Raw genomic sequence first — 24,004 nt, forward strand, 5'->3', positions numbered from 1 at the left:
AAAGTAATTGAATTAAGTAAAAATATTGTTATTTGTGCTTTTTTTAACATTTATTTATTATTATTTATTTATTTCAACATATTTTAACACCTTAGCCACTGTTTATTTCCACTCCTTCAATTATAGAGATAACTAATGTCATTTCTTTGTGATATGTGACATTAGTGGGTTTGAATAAAGATTTGCTTGTTTACTAAAGAAACATTTAGAATTAGTTGAATCTAACAGTCGATAAATGTTTTCTTGTTGATTTGTCACTATGTGAAATGAAAAATATTTATGCAAAAGTCCATCTTCGTCTATTCCAATTCAATTTGGGTTAGAACACAACTTGTTATATGCTCATTAGTTAAAATAAGTATAAATTGTTTGTTTTCCATTTCGGTTGTTATTACAAATTGAAATCGGTGCGAATGTCAACCATTGATAACTTTTTTGTCTCTCAACGTTATTAAAACTGAAATATTTGAACAGAATTGTAAATGGTGTTTCCTAAAAATACAAATTTTAATTACATTCGAAGAATTTCGTAAATTCAGTTATTGCATTAATTATYAAATGTTGGTGCCTTGTGATATGTGTGTGACAAAGCAGAGAGGTGAAACGTAAAACACAACACACAAATTCATACATTCCCTAATAAACGAAAGAGAAAAAAAAAAGTAATAAAACATTGTATCGCAGGTCTCAATTAATTTCCAGATGGGAGTGAGTTATTACGAAACCTAATATAAAACAGACATACGAGCATTTAATAAAACTCATCCCAATTTAATCTATTTTAATAGCCGTCATTGTCTGAGTAAGGAATTACAAGTTTAATTAACAACTGTGAAGAATTTTGCTCGCACACACACATTGTGCTATAATTCAATTAAAATTTCTAATTCGTTCGACGGGTAATATCTTTTACAAGGACCGAGGAGTTGGGGTGGCCCAGTCTTCATAAATTTGTTTACTAAAGGCGCTTATCTAACCAATTTATTTGTTTAACGGCATTTTATCTGTGCACTGTTCTGGTCGCACATGTGGCTCCTAAGGAGAGCGCCCCCACATGTAATTGCCGCATGAATATGTATGGAACATTATCTTCTATTGAATTATTTCGTGCATCATTTTGCCGAGATTCATGCTCGAGTCTAGGGCCCAGAATCGATCCTGTTTTAATATAGACATATATTTCAATCTCGACGCCCCTCGCCGTCCCACACATAAATTCAAACGCGAAATGCACCACATAATAGCCTCCGATTCATTAAACCATTACGCCAATAATTACTCGGCTTTCCTGGAAACGCGAACCCAAAATTCCAAACCGTTACGACAAAAACTCAACAGCAATGCTATAATTACGATCATCATTTCGAGGAGGAGCACTCGTTATTCTCTTATTAATCACACGTGAACTTTGACAGTTTTTCCGCATCGCACTTTCTAAACGGACAACTGACGAAAAAAATGAGGCTAGAGAGTCGTTGCGACACAAGGCTTATGTTATGAGTAAGGCTCGGATTATATGCACGAAAAATTCGTAATATACAGGATGCGCCAGAACTCGCGCCCCAAAGAAAAATTTCAAGCAAGATAAGATACCAGGACAATGAAAAAAATGTTTAAAAAATTCTATGTCAAAAAATTTTGACTTTTTTTTTGACATTTGACATTTTTTATGTCTATTTAATGATACTGATGATCTTGTATACCTATGTTTTTTTACGATTATTTAATAAAAGTACAAAAATTTTGCCAGTAAAAACTACAGATAAGATTATACAGAGAGACAATTTAGGATACAGCTTCCTTGTTTCCTCTTCTAATAGCCTGAAGCAAAAAATGTCGAACATTATTTTTCCAACAGAAATAAATAGAGTCAAAGTGCAAAATTTAAACTCTCATAACTTCGAAATTTTCATATATATTTTTTTTTAACATTTTATCCATGTTCCTGGTATCTTATCTTATATGGCATTTTTTTTGGAGCGCGAGTTCTGGCGCACCTGTATATATGCACGTATTTTCACCAAAATATACACAAGACATTAAGAAATCTTCTCCAATATATGCCAAATATCCATCAATATGCAAAACTTTTAAGAACAAAAAATCAAAGTTTGGATAAACTTTTATCTCGAGTACACTAAACTTTGTATTTTTGGCACACCATAAACGAAAGAGAAAAAATAAATTGGTTTAAAATTCTTTTGCAGGCAACTACTTAGGATTATAGCCAGACCAGGTGAATAAAAAGTATGGAACCAAACGTTTTTTGCTTAAACTATTTATTTTTTTTTAAACTAATTGATGAATGATAAAGTACTATAAAAATGTGATGTTTTATCAGGAACAAAATTTTTCGAAATTTGTTTTTGCGTTCCACAAATTATTTTTTACCTTATTTTTTTTTTATGGAAACCCAAAAAAAAAACATTTTTCTCATGAAAATTATGATGTAAGAATTACAACTATCTACTTTATATTGAATTTAAAAAATATACTTTTTTACATACTTAAATTGCAATTTTCACAAAAAAATCACATAACTCAAAAACAAAACAAAATTTCGTTCTCAATATTAAGTACTTTAATTTACATTAATTAATATTTCCTGGAGGCAAATAATTAAAAAAAAACTGCTTGATTCCATACTTTATATTCGCCCTGTATAAAACAAATTTAAAAAGAAAACATTCTTTGAGTCCGGCTTACGAATTACCGGTTGTTTTCTTTTTACCATATTTTGTAATCGAATCATTTTTCTTAAACTGTCCAATTTTTAACTTAAACTAAAATTTTTAATCGGAAATTTGTGATTTTAAGAAAATATGCACAAATATGCAATATTTCGTAAAATATGCACGAAGGTGCCAAAATATGCATTTTTTAATTGCTTTATTTTAATCAAAAAACGTTAGATATGCATAGAAAACTTACAATTTTGTTGTAACAAATATGCAAAAAAAATTTACATTTATTTTTTGAAATTTGACATTTTTTATGTCTATTTAATGATATTGATGATCTTGTATTATATGTTTTTTTTTATAATTATTTAATAAAACAATAATTTTGCCAATAAAAGCCACAAATAACATTAGACAGAGTTACAACTTAGGATACAACTTCCTTGTTTCCTCTTCTAATAGCCTGTAGCAAAAAAAAACATGGAAAATTATTTTTCCAACAAAAACAAATAAAGTCAAAGTGCAAAATTGAACTCTCATAATTTCGAAATTTTTAGAGATAGATTTTTTTTTATTTTTTCCATGTTCCTGGTATCTTACCTTACATGCCATGTCACGTTGGTCCGGGAATTTTGACACACCCTGTATAGCAAAACGTAATATGTGAAATCTTTGTGAAATATTTACTCAACCGAAGAATTTGTTTTTATTATTAATATTTTTTGAAAAATAAATGTTAATAAGTTATTGAAAATTATGTTTTTTCTTTAGAACAGTTTATTAGTGACGGTAATTAGTAATTTTTCTATTTAATTTCCAAGGAAACGCTATTTTCAGGCGATCTTAGGCGATCACGTACTATGCAACGCTCTCAAAAAAATTTTTTTTCAACCATTTCTAAAACGTCTGAAACTTATGTGAAGACATAGTAAATATGTGAGAGTTTTTACATAAATTTTTTGAGAATTTTAAAAACCTGCTAATTGTTTATTTTTTTGTTTAAACAATATACTTTTAAATTATTTGTTAATAACAAATTTTTAAAATACATGTATTATCACGTCCAAAACGTACCTATTTATATCTATTATTAAAAAAATCGTTTCAATATGTTGATTTGTTCTTTAGATAAAAATTCTTTTTGCTCCGAGATACTTAATTTTGTACATCTCAATACATCTCAAATTTACAGAAACAGTGAGTTTTAAAAGTGACCGTTTTGGCATGGGATTACTCTTATAAAATATGCAGTTATTAACACTTGGTTCAAAATGTTTCGATTTAAAATAATTACATCATTGCATGACAACCATTTCCGCCTTGTCTCCGGAAGTGGTCACAAAACAAGTTGTCTGTGGTATTACCAAATGTTAYCACGACCTCACATTAGCTTTGTCTTAACATAATTTCTACAAAAGAGACAATCAGGCTCACCTACGTGACGCCTTTTTCAGAAACCATACATTTTTCCCGAATCCAAATCCACGCAATTAATTATTTCCACAGAAATGCTCAAAATCCGTGTGTACCCACGCAGATTTTTCCCTGTACCACCTATACAACAAACTTCAAATAAGCGTAGCCAAAGTTTATGGTTCTGATACGGTTCATCGAATTTTGTAATAATTTCGGTTTACAATTACAAACATGGTTGTGCACTGCTTTCTATCCTGTTTCACTTGTAAAACACATACAAAAAATTGTCTCATTTAATTTCTTGACATCTGTGATATTTTGAAATCAAATCCGAAACTTTCAGTCGTTTTATATTGCATAATTTAGGTTTTGTAGCAAAGAAACAAGAAACTATTCACCTCAATCCTCAATGGCGACAAAACAARATACGTCGAGGTTAAAATGAGAAAAATAAGATTTGCATTAACTTTGGCCAAGTTCCAAACTTGCTCAAGAGAGAATTAAAATGCCAACATTAACATTGTAAAACCTTTTGTAACATCAAACTTTCATAGTATTTGCTTATTGATTACATGCACCGAAAAATACCAAACGTATTTCGGTAATTTTTTGGTACTGTACTGTTTTATTTTAGTATTAAAAATTCTGAAAACCAACACTAATTAAAATAATTTGCTCAAAGCTATATAATTTGCAATTTACAAATTCTGTAGTCGTTTTCGAGAACATTCAAAATTATGATGCGTAACCCTAAATCCACATCAAAGTTATCACTAAGAAACCTCTAATTTGTGTTCATAAACCGATTATTTACAAACAGGAATTTTATTTGCCTAATAGAAATCAAAGTCGAACTACCTTCACCTTGATTCGTTGAAAACGCGCTTAGAGGAGTTAAAAATGTTAATTAAATTCACTGTCTGGACATAATTTACATATCTCTTCATCAGCACCATAAGGGAAACAATTACAAATTATATGATGCATTTAAAAGAGAAATATTCTTATTGGAGTGCTAGGACATTTAGGAAATGTTCGATTTGAATTTGAATCCATAATTTTTAGCACCGTTCGAGTTTAACTGATTCAGATTCAATTAGGTTTCCTTTTCGACATAATAAAAACAAAACTTGGAATACATAATGAGCGTCAGAGACTTAATTAGATGAACGGGATTCAACATAACGAAAACAACAAAAGGTAGCAACTACCGTATGTCAATTTTTGTTTGATTACCCATGCATGTAAAAATGTTAAAAGTTAGGACGGTAATCCAGTCCAACCAGTTTAAGATTTTTCAGTTTGACTAATGGCAAAGACAAGCCCATATTAAGTTGAAAATAATTACAGCTTTTCGTTTAATTTGTGGCCAGGTGAAGAACGTTTTTCATTCTGTGATGTCAAAAATCAGACAATTGCGAATTAACCATGAACCCATGAGTCAGAATGTGGCCTCTAAACAGCTCATAATATTTTTTAGCATTGCTTTAATGTATACGTAATTACAAAGAAAACAGAAATCTACAATAAGTTGTTACTTTTTCAAATAATAATATGTAAATCTATGTGCATGTAATTACCAAAATAGTGATAAGATTTAATCGTTGGTGGAAAAATTTCTATTTTAATGCAAATAGACTAGAAATAAATAATCTCTTTTTTCTTATGACCTCATAATTCCTATACTTGAGAGTTTATGCTTAAATTACCAAATTTTTAATTTGTCTTAATCAAAAATCCTTCTGATCGTGTAAAATGACAAGAAGGTAAGAAAAACAAAGTATTTCATTTTTTAAAATAACGTTTAATCAATTGCTTTAATTGATTTTACAATAAATAATAATATATAGTAAGTACCTAATAATAAATACTCTTAATAGTAGTGAAACACAATTTCAATTTTATGCATTTCTTATGGATACATAAAACATATCCAAATTCAATTGAACCAACAGAGAAAAATTACTTCAAATTGAGAATACGGATTAAATAAATAAACAAAAAAAAAAAAATAAATAAAAGATACAACAACTACTTTAAATGATAATTAAGAAAGAAGAAATTTAGAAATTTTGAAGCATGATGAGAATATATGTTTATATGTATAGTACAAAAGAAAAAATCAATAAATAACATATGCAATAAAAGTGTAAAGAAAATAGTACATGTTCCAAGTTGCAAAATGCTTCAAGTTGTTGAGTTTTGACAAACAATACACTACTATTAAATTTAAAATAAAATTCGGAAACAAAAAATTGACTTTTTTGAAAATTTGCAAGCATGTTCGTAAACAGAGTGCTGAATATTTTGAGAGTATCAACTWTTAATTAATGCAATTAATTTGAGAGTATGTGAAAGCTAAATAAATAGTCTCAAAAATTAGTCACTATTGGTTCTTGATTTTTTGCAAATTTCCAAAAATATTTTTAAAAACTTTTCATTTTTTCGAATATTTTTTTTTATTTTACATCCAAAATTATAATGTAAAGTAAAAAAATCCTTTTTTTGTCATTCTAACTAAAATTACACAATGTATAGAAACAATTAATTCGTTTAATTCTTTTGTAAAACTTAGACTGAGAAAACAATTTGATGGTCGATTTAAAAATTTAAGAGCTATTGGGCGTACATTAGACTGTAAAAAAACCTAGACACATCAGTCTCCCCATCAATATTTGTGAATACATGGTAAATTTACTAAAACAATGCAGTTACTTTTTTGTCTTTTCTTTAAATCAATGCTGTAAATGATTTGTTTTTCTAAAAATCGTAAAAACATCTTGTAAGAAATTTATTCCAGTTTTGGAAACTATCTTTACATTCTTTGTGCGGTCATTGGTTGCGGAGATATCGATAAACAAAGGCAAAAAGATCCTTTTTCATTAAAAATCAAATATCTCAGCGACAAATTGACGTAAAGAAAACACAAAAAAGGCAAACTAAAGCTGAATGAACAAGCTATCCGGCCTATGCATTGATTTAACTAATAAAAATTTCCCCAAGTCCGTAGACCAAAAATAGTTCTTTATTATACAAAACGATAAAATTGAATTTAATATGCTCGAAAAGATAATGAAAATTTTATCTTCGTGTACAATATAAAATTTTGTTCAATCCTCACCAATTTTGTAGTCAATTTGATTGATATTTATAAATGTCAAAGTAAAATTCAACAATGAAATCTAATGTCAATGATCGTTAGCAACTAACAACCGCAGATATGGATGTAGTTTTTATCATCTAGACGATAAAATTTCATTTTAACATGAAGAAAAGAGTAGATAAAATTCAATTTTTACATAGAGGATTGAATAAAATACATTTTTTTTCTCGCGTTATTTCTTAGYACTAGAAACCTGAAGTACCAAACGGATTTTTTAATATCTAAAAACGACAATTTTTCTTTGAGGTACAATATTTCAAAAATTATCAAAAAATGTAAGAAATWTTTTATTCTCTAAATTTTTTAAAATAGTATTTATGACTATAAAAAGTTTATGCAGAATGTTTTYTCGTTTTAAAGTATTTGTTTTTCACTGAAAAGCTCAATTTTGAATTAATTTGAAAAATGGAAAACAAAAAACAAAATAGAATAACAAAAACGATGAATTTGATCCATTTTCTCAAAGAGGAAAATAMAAAAATAGAAAATTTAAGACATCTTCAACATTAAAAGTGATTTTAAAGAATGCAACGTTACTTAAAAAAAATAGAATAAATACGAAATTCACAAGATATCAGCAGTGAATATTGATTTGTCTTTAACTCTGTATATTTTGAATTCTTTTAACATCAAAATAGATGAACAAATCCGATCCCTCGCCTTGTATAAGTCGACGTCACACTGCAGCCGTCTAGCGACCGTGGCCACCAAGTCGACCAAGTCGACTAAGACAAGATTATAAATAACCACATAGTGTAGAAAAAGCGTGGTCGAAGCGAGGAGACAAGCGTTCCAGCATTATCCGCAGACGACCGCATCCTCCACCTAGGTGCATTTTACATATCGTGCGCCACAGGTTGGAACTTCCAAATACAAATCCGACCAAGTCCTATTCAAAACACATACAAATACAGCCTCTTTGGGAGAAACTTCTCCTCTAGGAAAAGGTTTAACAATTTACGACAAATACCGTGACGCAGAATTTAATGGAACTGAATCGTATTCGACTTTATGTCGACGTGCTACCCGGATTGGATAGGCCCGAATCGAAACGGCTGATTTGCATTCCAGTTTATAGGGGCTTTCCACATAAAAATATGATGAAATAAGTGAATTTTTAAATTGGACTCGCCTCCTATACGATACTCATCACGTGAGGTGAACCAGTAATATCAACTACGATAAGTATGCGATTTTTTCAAACCTAAAACTATGGGAATTGGTTAAAATCCACTCCAATATCACTAATCTACACAAGTTTAATTGACTTATCGTCATAAGGTTGCCTTCGTAACATTCTTTATTTAACAAAACTTGTCTAACTGCAATAAGAATAAGTAGTTTGAAACTTTGTTCACTTTGTTTAAATATGATTCCGTCCAAACCGAGGAAAAAGTTGGTGCAACAAGAGCAACATAAACCAACATCTAAATTTGCTGCAAATCTACCACGGCCGTACCCAAGGGGGGGATTAGGGGGTTCAAACCCCCCCGAAATGCTGAGCACTTTGTTGTATAGTGTTATAAGTGTTAAAAATTAAGTTAGTTCATTTTTAATTTTTGTGAATTAATTTTTCATGTATTAATTATACCGGGTGGGYCATCGGTTACGCGCACTTGATAAATCGCGACTTCAAATTAATTAAAACTGACGATATTTCATATACCTAATTAATTATTGATAGGGTATAATTWGAGAATTTTTCTAATTTTTTTGGATAATAAATGAGTCCGTAACAGTTTTGTGTGTTTTATGAATAGTTCTGTTAATTTACCTATAAAGTTTTTACACTAAATGAATCTGTACCTGTCAGCGCATCAAACTTTGATATCACAATTTCAAATTTTGACTTGGTTAGCTAAATAATCACTTTTTTTATTTAAACACAAACCAGACCCGTGATTTATGACAAAATGGTATAATTTGCCAACAAAAGAATCATTTACTGGTAGCCGGCCGCTTTAAAGGGTCTTTTTGTTGTAAACCTTGGAATCTTACCCCAATTGCAGTTCCCCATTGTCACCTAAATTTACATGCCACAAGTAGCAGGTCATAAATAAAAATGATTTTCAAAGTTAAGATCAAAAATTGCGTTTAATTCAAAATCCAATTGGTATTTTTTTTCTGATTTTGTAAACAATTGTAGGAAGTAAATCTGCGTAGGTCAGTATAAAAATTAGAATTAAATTTTTTGGGAGAAAATTACTTTTTATTTTTTTTTGGCTTTGTTTGTGAATGAAAAATTACCAAAATATTAGAGAATGTACCTTACTAATGCCCAGGTAAGTGTGAAAAAATTCAACAATTTTATTTAATTAGAAGTGGGGATTTTCTTTTTGGGCGTAACGGATGCCCCACCCGGTACAGTGTTTCATTTTTATTGTTAGGTACAAATTTAAATACGTGATAGAATATTTAATTTTAAGACAAAAGTGTTTCGAAAAATGCTATGAAAGGGAGCTACATCCCCTAAAAAAGGTACGTTTTTTAAAGGGTTTTTCCTAATATTTCACAATAGATAAAATTACAAAATTTGGTACCCTTATATGTACACTTAAACAAATGCCAAATAACAAAATTTTTAATCAGGGGCGTCCTAAACGGTAAAACAAATTTAATTTTTAATTTTTATGCTGTTTATGGTCTGTAACATAAATTTTTAAACCGATTTTTACTAAAAATCCGTAAATTGTATCGGAAAAACACAACCTTTTTTATGAAAAACTATGAAATTTTGTCGCTGAAAGTGCAAGAAACCACAGGCAAAATAGTTAGAATAAATTTTTACCCTAATCCCACCGAGTTTAGGAGCCCCTAATTACAAATTTTTACATTTTATTTTTGTACTTGTTTAGGTGTATAAAAGTTATCATCTGTACCAAATTTTGATTTTTTTTTCTAATGATTTCGGAAATATTGAAAAAAAAACTATTAAAAGACGCACCCCTTGCGTAGCATTTTTCGATATATGTTCATAGAAAATTTTTGTTTAAAAAATGAATATTCTATCTCCTGTTTAAGTTTGTATTTTTGTTACTTTTGTGAGTTAATTTGATTTTTTTTATGTTTAATTAGGATCTCTTATTTCAATTTAAAATAAAAACATGTACTTAGAGATTTTTGATTTTTAATCCGCCTTCTTTCATTTCATTTTCATGGACTAACAAGAAACCTGGTTACGGCCCTGGAATCTACCAAGAGAGATATTAGCGTTTTCTTATTTTAACCTTCACCGCCCCACATATTTCGATTTAGACCCCAGTCGACGTCACATTTCTATACCGATATTCTTCCAAGCGATATGCAAAATATTAGAAATGAATAAAACGTCGTTCAACAACACGGGAGACATGCAGACTGGATTGGGATTCCCATGAAGGCACGTCCTTATCAATGTTTTGTGTCGACCCTGAGTGATAAGCAAGGGAAGTCGCGGTAACTGGCAAATGTAAACAAACCAGCGTGCAATCAGCAATGTCAGTCGGGCCGATAACGCAAAGGTCCCATGTGGCCCAAGTCCCATTCAATCAGGGACGATATCGATCCGAGCGCACTCAATGAAACGGACACTCGACAAATAAATGTACGACCTAGAAAKCAATTTCTAAATAACAWTAACAGATATTTCGTAAACCTGAAGCAGAGAATTATTCTAAAACATATTGGTGTCTTGTTAAATAATTAAAACTTTTGTTTATCTTGGAAGAGTGAGTAAACTATCGCATAAGTGACGGCTGTTTTCTCATTTTTACATATCAAATGTAGCTTTGTTAGAAWGCCAAAARAATTATTTTTAATCGATACATAATATAACCGCAATACAAATCTCAAAATGAAGTATAGTCTAATCAAATTTATTAACCAACATAATATCTAGATAGACCATAAAATAATCAATTAGATAAGTAAATAGGTAAGCAWATTTAGCACAATTAACACTCGTTTTTAGCTGATAATCGTGATAATATGTAATTCATTGAACTAGTTCAACAGAAAACATAAAATTTGCCATGTTTCCACTTATAGCTGCATTTGTATCTTAAGTACTTAGTTATAAAAATAAAAGCTACTTGAGAAAATATACCTAATGTAGATAGATATATGCTATTTACGAGTACAACATTGCAAATTTTGTTTTTACATTTTTTTTTCTAGAGGCAATATAACAGAAAATGACCGTTACAAGATTTAGCGGCTGTTTTTACAGCAATATCGGGACAATTTGAAAAGTAAAATTGTGTTAATTATGACAAATTAGATTTAAAAAACATCTATTACAGGATGTTCCGGAATTCGTGCCCCTGAGAAAAATGCCAATTAAGATAAGATACCAGGAAAAATTTTAAAAAATGTTATCTATAAGAATTTCGAAATTATAGGGGCTTATACGAGTATGTTGTACTTTAAACCTATTTATTTCTGTTGGAAAAAATAATTTTGTAAGCTATTAGAAGAGAAAGCAACGAAGCAGTATCCTGAATTGTAACCATGTTTTCCGTTATTTGTTGATTTTATTGGCACAGTTTTTGGTCCTTTACTGAATAATTATGAAAAAACATACCTATACAAGTAACATTAAATAGACATAAAAAAGTTCAAATATCAAAATATTAATGTCAAAATTGTTTGATAAAGTTTTTTAAACATTTTTTCCATGTTCCTGGTGTCTTACCTTACATGGCATTTTTCTCTGGAACGCGAGTTCTCAAACACCCTGTATGTACCTAATTTTAAACAAGTTTTCTTCGCTTGAAAAAGACAGTTACATGTTTTCAAACTTTGAGATCAATGTCTTGAAGTTTTTTATAATTTTTAATATCAATTAGCACTGTCAAAAAATTCGTGAACAAAAGAATAAAATAGATGGCACTATTTATTTATTTACACTAGAAATAAAACAAAATGATTTTCATCCAGTCACGTATCGAATTTCTTTACATGCAAATTTTTCTGTGCCGCTTCACTTTTTATGAACCAGATAGTTCTGTCAACAGTGACAGCTGTCAGTCTAAAAAAATTAACATTTTAAGGTATTTTTTTACATGGAAAACCCATAAGCGACTAGATAAAAATCTTTTTGAATCACGTTGTATTTTGATGCAATATGCGTAAAATTAACAGTAATGCCCAATTTTTTCTCATGAAAAAAACATGTCTTCAAAACATTTTTGGTAGAAAATAAAATGAGTAAATTACCAAAAATATGTTACTTTTTCTCAAAACTTATATGTATAATCAACTTATAAAAGACATTAAGAAAAAAAAAGAGGTGTAAACCTCAAAAGAATACGTCAGAACCCTTATAAAATTAAATTGAATGATGTATACAAACTTTAGGTTTAGCAATATATTATGGTTGTGTAATAATAACCTCTGCTTATTTGCTTACACAGAAAATAATAATTAATATAAATAAAAGAATTATAAAAAATGTGATCGTATTTTGAGAACCATTTTGTTTTATTTTTGAGTAAAAAAAAATCACTAATTAAATATAAAGTAGATAGTTGTAATCCTTAGATCATAACCTTCATGAGAAAAATAGTTTTATGAGTTGTCACTTAAAAAAATAAAAAAAATTGTAGAACCCAAAAACAAGAAAATTTCGAAAAATTTTATTCTTGATAAAACATCACATTTTTATAGTACTTTATCACTCATCAATTAGTTTGTCCAAAATATAAATAGTTTCAGCCAAAACATTTGGTTCCATACTTGGTATGTATTTTTGAAAGCTCCACGTTCAATCCTATGTAGAAAACATTTAAAATAAAATAATTAAATAGTAAAACTACGAGTAAATATCAAATTTATAATAAGTAAAAAATTCTGGTTATTAGACATTAAAACTGTCAAASCTCAAGAGCTTTTTTCAAAGGCATGGAWGTTYACACGTGACACTAGTGGATGAACTTCATTGGCGGAGAAACTGAATTTCAGAAATAAACATGTGCTAGGGGAAGTTTGATCACAACTTGTCATTTCCCGAATAGTGTTAATCCTTTGGTGTATTTCGTTCAATAAAGAATATTTTAGTAAAATTTAAATTGACTGATTTAAACTTACTTTTGTTGAACTGACAAAGTCAGAGTGAACTATTCTCCAAAATAAATTCTAGGAATCGTGTCGTCAGACCATGGCACTCAGTCTAGTTTGCCTTGGTGGCGGCCGAGAGAAAAGCCCAAACTAGCKGGAATATCCCACAAACAATCGATCACAACCGGTCAAAAGCGGCACAATCACAAGTAWTTTGTGAGTATTATTTGTTTATATTTGATTAAAGCACGCGGTCAATAGTCGACGGGGGCGTTTCAGTATCAACTCGCCCTTCGCGTTCCTGAAATCAACTGAAACCGCGGTCGTCGCAGCAGGCCGTGGAAGCGCGCCTCGTGTTTCGTCGGGTGTTGTCGCTCCCGAACGCTCACCTGGTGCCAAATGCGGCCGAGTGGCGTCCACGGTGGAACCGTCAAGAACCACTCTTCGAGAGCCGAGGAATTTATCGGGTCAACGAGAGGCGGTGCACGATTCGCGATTGCGCGCACACATTACCAGTAGAATTCCAATTCCAAGTAGAGTATGTGAGTAGGTTGGGCTCGATGAAGACAGGTGACAAATCAGTGGGGTTTGATTGGCCCCCGACGGAGGTATCGGTGCGGCCTTCTTCGTGGTCACCTGCAGGAGCCCGCGACTTCGGTCAGCATCAATGCGTAATCAGCTGCCACTCACATAAATGATGAATTCGGCCAACTGAGACGCATTCATCACTTATGGATCTAATGCTATCCATTATTACGCTAAAACTTCTCCAACACACTAACTAATGCCATAAATTTTAGATAAAACACACATATATCTCCGGAATATCCCGACGACGACTAATACATAACGTTGCAGAACTAATTTCGGGACAAATCCTGTCGTCCTYGCCCGGCGAGAACACTTATTTCGCAGCTTCTTTATGCATTATTCGAAAGGAAAACACCAGAATTCATAAATAAATTCACCTGTTAAACTGAACGGAAAATAAGAGAAAATAGATGTGTTAAAAGGTTTTGCTTATTTTAATTTGCAAATAAGCGAAACATTATTTATAATCAACTGAGATGAATAATGAACTGTTTGTTCATCAAGAACATGTTTCATAATTTATATACAGTGCAATTATTAATTAATAATGGAATATAACATTGCTATAGTTTACTATGTAATGAAATATTTCATACAATCAAAAGCACTCATGGCAATTTTCATTAAAGAAATTAGCTATCACGCCCTCAGTGGCGAATCTAGCCTCTGAAAATTTCCGGAGCTCATAATTTTGTCTTTGGAAACCWTTACGAATGATGTTTGATACAGGATTTGGCCCGAAAAATGTTTTTCTCTATACAGTCGTCTTCCTAAAATTTGCGAAATTTCTTGAAATTTGCAGATTAAACAAACGAATTTTGCAATAAACTTGGAGCCCGTGGACAGAACATTTAATTGTAACATAAATTTAATACGCCATTAATTTGATGACTATTTTAAAGCTGTTTTTTGTCCAAAAGTACAAAATGGAGAGAAAAATGAACTTTTCTTTCCATTGCGTCAGAAGAATGAAGACTAGAAGCATAAGCACTATATCCGATTCTGGGTGCCAAAAATCGACCAAAATTTTTGCACAAATCCAAAATATTTTCAACTTCAAAGATAATCCATTTAACGTTTTTTGCATTCCTAAAGGTCTTAAAGTCTCAAAAAATATATAAAACGTTATTGGGTCACGTTTAAAAAATTACGAATTTTTTGAGTTTTTGATGGTGAGCGGTACTAAAATCGTAAAAATAGTCAATTTGCCTTAAGTTGTAAAAACGCTTGAAATATGAAATATTGAAATATTTTCTAGACGTAAAATTACTCGCTGAACACGTTGCAACAAGTTAAAATACTCTACGTTGCATAGTTTTTGAGATATTGAGTAATAAAGTTAAGTTTTTTATTCTTATGAAAAACTAGTACTATATGTAAAATTAACCGGAGAACACGCCTAGAAACATCGTTTTGACCTATGACTCATGGTTTTTGAGATATGAATTTTTTTTTGAAAAAACTAAAAATGGCTCTGTACCCGGAACCATAACCGGGAGCGACTTCCGGTTTGCGCCAGTAAATAGATAATTTTAAGCTAATTTTAATGGTTTTTACCCCTTTGCTCTAAGTTCTAAAGTTTCGTAGAAAAACGCGTTTAAAGTTTCACAATTTTGACAATTTTCACTTTTTGAACGGCGATTACGGCCAAACTATTAGACTTAGAGCAAAAAGTTCAACACCATCGTAATCAGCGTAAAAAAATCTATCGACTGAGGRCAAAGCCAAGTCGATATCTCGCAAAAAATTTTGAATTTTTAAACGCCGATTACGGCGAAACTAGAGGAGATAGCGCAAAGTGATTGGTAAATTCGTAATTAGCGCGTCAAAATCTATCGGATAAGATAGGTTTAAATTGAATCTGAGACATGTTTAAAAACACTAGTTTTTAAGGGGGGGGTGTTAACAAATTTTTACTTTTTTTTATTTTGTAAATTGCGGCAAAACTGTACCTCAATGACATAATGTTTTGACCTAAACCTATGTAAAATGTTCCGGGGAATCGATTGGCGTCAATWAAACTGCAAAATTCGTAGTAGTTTTGAAGTTATAGTCGGATTTAAATTRTCGATATTTTTGACTTTATCAGAAATTTTCTCGATAACTATTCATCGTAGAGCACTGAACTTTTTAATATATCATAGAAAATTCAATTTTCTATACAACAGTACCAAATATAAGAGATTATCTCCAATAAGTCCAGAGTTAGTGCCATTAGACCGCTCRGGGTGCCAYAAATCYACCAAAATTTCGACAAAAATCAAAAAAAAAATTAACTTTAAAATTGATCCATTTAACGTTTTTTACATTTCTAGAGGTCTTAAAGACTCAAAAAATGGATAAAACGTTATTTTGTCAAATTTAAAAAATTACGAATTTTTTGGGTTTTTGACGGTAAAATGGTAAAATAGTCAATTTACCTTAAATCGTAAAACGCTATGATTTCCTAGACATAAAATTACGCGCTGAACACGATGCAACAATTTAAAATACTCTACGATGCATAGTTTTTGTTCATTTGCAGTTTTGGTGTAAAATTAAAGAATTTTTTTTTTGATGTGATCTCAGTCCGGGAACATACTGTATAATATAATAGGTAATTTTGAAGTTTTATTTCTTTCTTCTTTAAAAAAAAAAACAATTCATATCGTGCAACTCCTCCAAGGCAAATTATAGTTACCAAAGTACACCCTTTTTAGAATCAATACATACACGACGAAACGAGAATAAACCAAACACTTGAGTTTGTTTTTAATTAAGGATCATTATTGGATTGTTTAAAGTAGAGTGTTTGTCTTGATCACTATTTATTCTCTGTCTATCTATGTCGCCGCCATATGAAAGTGAGTAAACACAGATGACAGAATCCGAAAGCAAAGTAAAGATGCATCACCATATTATTGAATAGCAGTAATCACATTAAATCATCATTCTGCACTAGGTTTTATGACATATGGCGACCAGCGTTCCCCGAATTTGCCAAAGCCTGAGGATATGTCAACTGCAACCAGTTTTATTCATTACTGTTTGCATTAGAACAGTCGGGCTTCTTTAAATATTCGGTTTGAATATTGGGTAGCTATTGTGTTAAACAGATATAGTTATCCACATAGACCAATATTTWCAGGTAACAACTGAATATTTTAGAATAGACGAATATTTAGTCAACTACCTACGTATTAGATAATTGATTCATAGAATGTTTTCCAAAAAAATAAATAATAGGTAAATAAATTTYAGCAGTCTTTACTCAAGCTCTTTGCACAGGTCCAACATAAATCTAAAGTAAAACAATAAAAAATCAAAACAAGAAAAAATGTTAAAAAATCCTATCTACAAAAATATCGAAGTTGTGACAGTTTAAATTTTGCAATTTGACTTTGTTTATTTCTGTTGAAAAAATAATTTTCTAAGTTTTTTTGGTACAGGCTATTATAAGAGAAAACAAAACATCTGTATCCTAAATTGTAATTCTAACTTTTATTAGCAAATTTTTTGTACCTTTATTAAATAATTATAAAAAAAAACATATACACGATCATCAGTATCATTAAATAGAGATAAAAAAGTGTCAAATGTCTTATCTTACTTGAAATTTTTCTCTGGGACGCAATTTCTGACACACTCTGTATTCATAATTTACGTTATGTCGTGGTATCGGGCGACTTTAATGTTAAATTTGGTTCCAACGAAAATAATGCTAATTGTGTCGTACATCAGCTACTCTCATTTGAATTAAATCAAACTATYTTTGGTAATACTAGAGGCATTTATTTATTGTCTTGATAATTTTTTCACAAATAGATGGGAGCTTCATTGATTTTCAACTAAATTGTGATGATAAATTCCTTATGTTTTTAAATATTTTAATGACCGCCATAAACTTTTGCTTTCCGCTGAAACAAATTACAAGAGAACATTTCACTAAAACAAATTGGTTCACTCGTGAATTAAAGGAAAAAAGATCTAACTTAGTTTTTATGTATAATTTGTACAAAAACAACATTAATTCGAAATCAGTTTTTATCGCATATAAATCCCGGTACAGATCTGATCTCAATAATGCAAAAAAATATGCCAATGACCGTTTTATTTCTAAGTCAAATAACAAATGCAAAGCCATGTGGTCAGTAATCAAAGAAAAACCCCAGTTTCCTAAATCACATGATACAAATATTTACCAGTTTCAACAATTATTTTTTGAACTTTGCTGAAAATATTATTGATGGATTGGAAAAATCAGACACAACTTTCACTAGTAATTTACGGGCAAATAATAAAAATACAAATTCTTTCGAATTTAAACCTTTTTCAATAAATGATGTCAGAGATGCTTTTATAACAAACTTAAAAAAAGAACAGTAATGATGCATATGCATGCATTTTTAAATAAACTTATTAATTATTATATAGTAGTATAATGAACCTAGTTTTTTGTTCATTAGTAATTAGGTAATTGTAAGTGTAAAATGTTGTACATATTTTAATTTATACTTGGTTCACATATTTATGTTTTGTAAATTGTACTTTTTTGTATCTGTATTTTAAATAAAATACTAATATAATCACTGTGTATTATTATTATCATATACACTACACTATAGTGATATCTACACAAAAAGAATACTACATTCTACTTTATAAAATGTAATTTATTCCTCCTTAAGTTGTTAAACTGACGCTCTCTGATAGTTGGGGTCTGAGATACAAAAATGCAGGTTGATTTGACACATCATATAACGTTAAATTTTGCTAAATGTGTAGTGGTAAAATTTACTAAAAGAACATAACGTAAAAATAGCAACTTGTAGATGTAATAATCCCCAATTTACAAAAACTATTTTGTAGTGGTAAAATCTACGGCACAAAATAGTTGAGGCCTATTTCACTACTACAAGTACTAATAGAAACTCTTTTTCGAGAATTATCTACACTTTTTTTCTTTGAGTGTGGTATTAATTCCACTATCATTCTAAAACCTCATAATCTTTCTAAGCTTTTTAATCTGTGTCTAATTACCAATGTTTTCCCGCAATGTTTAAAACTATCAAAGATAATACTAATTTTCAATTTCCAATTCCAATTTCTTTAACACCTATATCCTCTCAAAAATTCTGGAGATACTACTACAAAATCAAATAAGTTTTTGAATATGTAATTTATTTAAAAACTTTGTCAAAAATTTTTTAGTGAAAAATCCATTTTACTCTTTTGAGGAATTTTTTAGTTTTGATTTTTCTGTCTTATAAATGTTTATTTACTTTGTAGAGTCACTAGACTTATGTCTGACTTGTGTAAATGCCACTGAGGTATTTTAACACTAATAAAGATATTTGATTTGATTTGATTTGATTTACGTCTAATAAAAAAAACTAAGAAAAAATCGGAAACCTTGCACACAACTTTCGATGGGAATATTAGATATTTGGTGAGAGAGACAATAAAGCCTTTTTCAGAAACTGAAACTGACCGATCAGTAGATTTATTAGCATTTTTGTTTCCTGTTTTTTGAGCAATGTATGTTTCACAATGTAATTATTCAAGACAAAACATGTACAGGGTGCTGCATTTTGGATGTCCGAATAGGGAATCTCCGAATCTAATATGTTTAGCCAAAAACGAGTGATAAATTCTTGGGCTCATTTTTTGGTTAAAACCGCATCGCGCTATCGTCTTTTGTTTTCGACTTACAGACAAAAGTTGACATTTTGGCGAAATGTAAAAAAAATCATATCTTCGTTATTATAGAAGATACGGATTTGAAGTAAAGACACTTTTTTACGAGGAATTTAATAATGTGGTTAACATTTTTTTCAGTCATTAGTTTAGCCGTAATTAGATAAACTTGTATTTTTTTAAATGGAAATCATAGGCGGCTTTGGCAATTTTGAAAAGCTTATTGTTTTCTGATCTAAAAAATATATATTTGTAACAGAATATTTTTTTATAACTATATTTAAAAAGTGAAATACATATTTTGTTTGATAATAGTTGGCCATGGAAAAACTATTTCACTCCAAATGTGTAAATAATAATTAATAAGAGTTTTGTGAACTGTAAAATAGATGAAAAAAATAGATACAATTATAAAAATTTAAAAAATACGATACGGTAGAAGCATTGAACAAAAATGCGAGCGACTCAGAAAAAATTATTACATAGGTATTTTTAAAAAATCCAAAAATAGGAAAAATAAATGTGTCAACAGTCAACACAATTACAAAAAACATTTTTTTGATGATCTAATGGAGGTAGGAAAACGTTTCACATAGACGGAATTTGGGTATTTGAATAGCTATATCGTCATTTTTGTGTCATATAAAATATATTTTATTAAAAAATTAAAGCGGCTTTTTTTTGCAACACTATGTATCACTAGAAGTTGCAATGGTAATGTTAGCTTGTTTAAAAACAAAGAAATGTTATTAGTCGCCAATAAGTTGATTTACAATTTATTTTGCATCTTTTTCATCACTTAGTACTTAGAAAACTCTTTCATTAGTGACACTGGTTGAATATAATATAGTTTAAATCCTTTTAGTTGAAGATGCAACATTTTTTCATGGCCAATTGCGAACAAAAGTTAAAGATAATTTTTTGCTAAAAATACATTATAATAATGTGTTACAAATATATATTTTTTAGATAAGAAAAAAACAAGCTTTTTAAAAATGACAAAGCCATCTATGATTCCCATTTAAAAAAATACAAGTTTATTTTATTACGATTAAACAAACAACTGAAAAAAATTGTTAACTACATTATTAAATTCTACGTAAAAAAGTGCCTATATAATGTCTTTATTTCAAATCTGTGTCTTCTATAATAACGAAGATATGAATTTTTTTAGATTTCGCTAAAATGTCAATTTTTGTCTATAAGTCGAAAACAAAAGACGATAGCGGGATGCGGTTTTAACCAATATTATTTTCTCAAAAAATGAGCCCCAGAATGTATAATTCGTTTTTGGCTAAACCTCTTAGTTTCGGAGATTCCCTATTCGGACATCCAAAATGCAGCACCCTGTACATACTCGTACATACCCATGTCAGGTTCTGAGAAACCTTAACATCTTTTTTATATAATTTTTATCACTTCTTTAAAAATTGCCGAAACTTGGTAGTTTCCTTCGCATGTCCTCGATTTGTAAATCATTTGTTGTTACATCTGAGAGTTTCCACAAGGCACAAACTGAAAATAAGTATAATTGCTATCTGGAGTTTTCAGTTGGTTGTCGTTAGACTTCGACGTTGGCGTTGGAGCGATGCCGCAACAGATAACGGTGATAGATGCGACTTAATCGTCTGAATATCAACGAATGACCGCCGAATACAAGGAAAACGGCCGTGTTAATAAGCACCTGCTATATTTGATTCATGACGCTTAAGTGGAGTGAGTGTCTAGGCCGCCCTCGCCGCCGCCGACAAGTGGGTATGTCGTGATATATCATCCTAAGGTTACAATAGGGTTATACGCCAACAAACTTGCGCTGCGGAAGTAGATGAAACACCATACTAAATAATACACATTAAGAACTACAAATTACAAACAATGAAGTAAATAACACAAAATTATATCATGCCTTTACCCACATATTTGCATTTGTGTAAATACAGCAAAATCGATTCTAATAAAATTTTATACATTTATACATAATTTAAAAGTGACAACAATTGATTGACAAAACTACCTTGAGAATGATCACATTTTCGGCAAACTTTGATCTCTGTCATTTTCTTTTACATTTGTTTATTTCATTAAAGAATTTTATTAGTAACAAAGACCGCCACAGAAAGACAAAATTGTATTCATAACAATATATTAATCTATAGTCAAACACTACTTTATTAAAGCTATCCATGAAAGTTTGATTGTGAACGAACCATCGTATTGAACGTTGACATGACATTTAACACCTCGCCGGGTGTATTAAAATTTGTGTTCCGTTCACAACACACTCATATCACCGTGAAAAAACACTTCATACGTTTATGTAGTTTAAAACATAACATTAACCATGTCAATACACTTTAGCCGAAATCTACAAAATAATGAAAAGTTTTCATTTATTTCTATAATTTTTATTATACATTTCAACAAAATTTTTCTAAAATTTATTTCTTGCATTTTTGTACTTTTCTAAGTCTCTTGAACCCTCAAGAGTCGAAAATATCCAAAATATTAAGTCAACTATAACTTCTAAGCGGTCAAGAATTTTGCAGTTTACTCGACGAAAATTGATTTCTCGGAACATTTTACATATGTTTGTTTAAGAACGTGAAAACGTTTGAGACACAGTTTTGCCTCAATTTACTAAATAAAAAAGGTAAAAATTTCTGAATCTCCTGAAGTTATGACCACATCGAGAATAATTGAATACAAAACTTGAATGTTTAATTTGGTTGTTTGTATACTTTTAATACTACTACAAATTTTTGCTCTGATCAGTTGCTAACAATTCAAAATAGACAAAGATTCATCTTCTACACTACTTTATTAAATTTAAACACTTTATCGATACACTTTAGTCGAAATTTACAAAATAATGAAAAGTTTTTATGATACTTTAACTTTAGGTATATTTAATTTTACTTGCCTTTTATTTCCTTATATCTATTACAGCTCTGGTGTTACATTTATGTGAATTATTAGTAATAATAATTAATAAAAAAAATATATTTATTTCTACAAAACTTACCTTTTCGTTATATTTCTTTTAACTTACCTTTTGTATACTTATGTACAATTATTTTGTTACACTTTTAACACTTTTGTCTTTAGATGTTTTAAAGTTCGCGCTCTTATACGCCCGCCGCCCGCCATCTATTGGTGCTTATTTTAGTTAGTATTGTGGGCTTTCTCTCTTATACTTATTAGAATATGTGCACATGTTTTTAAAGATCGCGCTCTTATGCGCCCGCCCTCTTTAGACATTTATTTTAATTATATTTGAATTTGTGAAAAATTGCCGACTTGACCGGGGCTCGAACTTGGGACCTCGAAAGCGGGACCTTATGCCGCTGAGCCACCACCGCTACCGACAAGTTCAATGTTTTCATTCAATATGTTTTACACAAAATTTTTCAAAAATTTATTTTTCGCATTTTTACAATGTTTTTGTGCTTTATTAAATCTTTTGAACCCCCAAGAGTGCAAATGGACAATTTTGAAGTTTTTAATTTTTTCGTTTTTTGTCGAAATTTTGGGCGATTTTCGGTTTGCTGAGCGGTCTAATGCCAATAACGACGGACTTATTAGAGATAACTTTTTATATTTGGTACCGTTGGAAAGAAAATTTAATTTTCTATCTTATACAAAGAAGATCATTGCTCTATGATAAATAGTTATTGAGAAAATTTGTGATAATAGTGCAATAGTGCAAATGGTTCAATTTTGATGTTTTTAATTTTTTAAATTTTTGTCGCGAAATTCGATACCCAGAGCGGTTTATTGCTAATAACTTCGGAATTATTGACGCTAGTCCTTTTTGTTTGGTAGCGTTGGAAAGCACATTCAATTTTTTATCATATAAAAAAATAATTGTCCTAGTTATCGAAAAAATTGCTAATGAAATTAGAAATATTAATATTAATTCAACAATGACTTCTAAATGATCAAGAATTTTGCACTTTTCTCGACACCAATCGATTTCTCGGAGCATTCTACATATGTAGGCATAAAAACATTATAACGTTAAAGGTGCAGTTTTGCCGCAATTTACAAAAAAAAAAAATTGTGACTTATGAAATTATGATAACATCAAAAATAATTGTATACAAAATTCGAATGTTGAATTTGGTTGTTTCTAAAATATAATTTTAGTTTTATTACCACTACAAAAAAATTACTTGATTATCACTATTTTCTTCTATTGAGCGCTTTTTAAATTGAATTTATTATTTATTATCTTTGAGAGTTAAAACTGATGAAATTTCATCCAAATCACTTGAAAATAGCTCAAATTGAATTAGTTTTGGTAAAATATGGAGTAATTTCTTAGCTTAGTTTAAATAAATAAATTAGGCGAAAAATTTTAGATGAGACACGTTGTGTACACTAATACTTCGCCAAAATAAAATGAGTGTTACTCCATTACGCTCTGTTTTCATTTATGCCT

The 24,004-nt window shown here is 30.1% G+C and overlaps 1 protein-coding gene across 2 annotated transcripts in view; it reads right to left on the reverse strand.

Moving 5' to 3' along the window:
• LOC123013396 (LIM domain transcription factor LMO4-B) overlaps nucleotides 1-13,663 on the reverse strand; it is a 189,831-nt gene extending 176,168 nt beyond the window's left edge. Inside the window, exon 1 of one of the 2 annotated variants that reach the window (XM_044411886.1) lies at nucleotides 13,327-13,663. The gene's annotated coding sequence lies outside the window, so the exon portion shown is untranslated. The remainder of the gene's footprint in view (nucleotides 1-13,326) is intronic. The other variant, XM_044411890.1, reaches the window with a different exon arrangement.
• Nucleotides 13,664-24,004: the final 10,341 nt, after the last annotated feature.

Source organism: Tribolium madens, unplaced genomic scaffold (assembly GCF_015345945.1).
Source record: "Tribolium madens isolate multiple individuals breed KSU strain unplaced genomic scaffold, Tmad_KSU_1.1 Scaffold_96;HRSCAF=242;Tcas5.2_LG5, whole genome shotgun sequence".
Taxonomy (NCBI): domain Eukaryota; kingdom Metazoa; phylum Arthropoda; class Insecta; order Coleoptera; family Tenebrionidae; genus Tribolium; species Tribolium madens.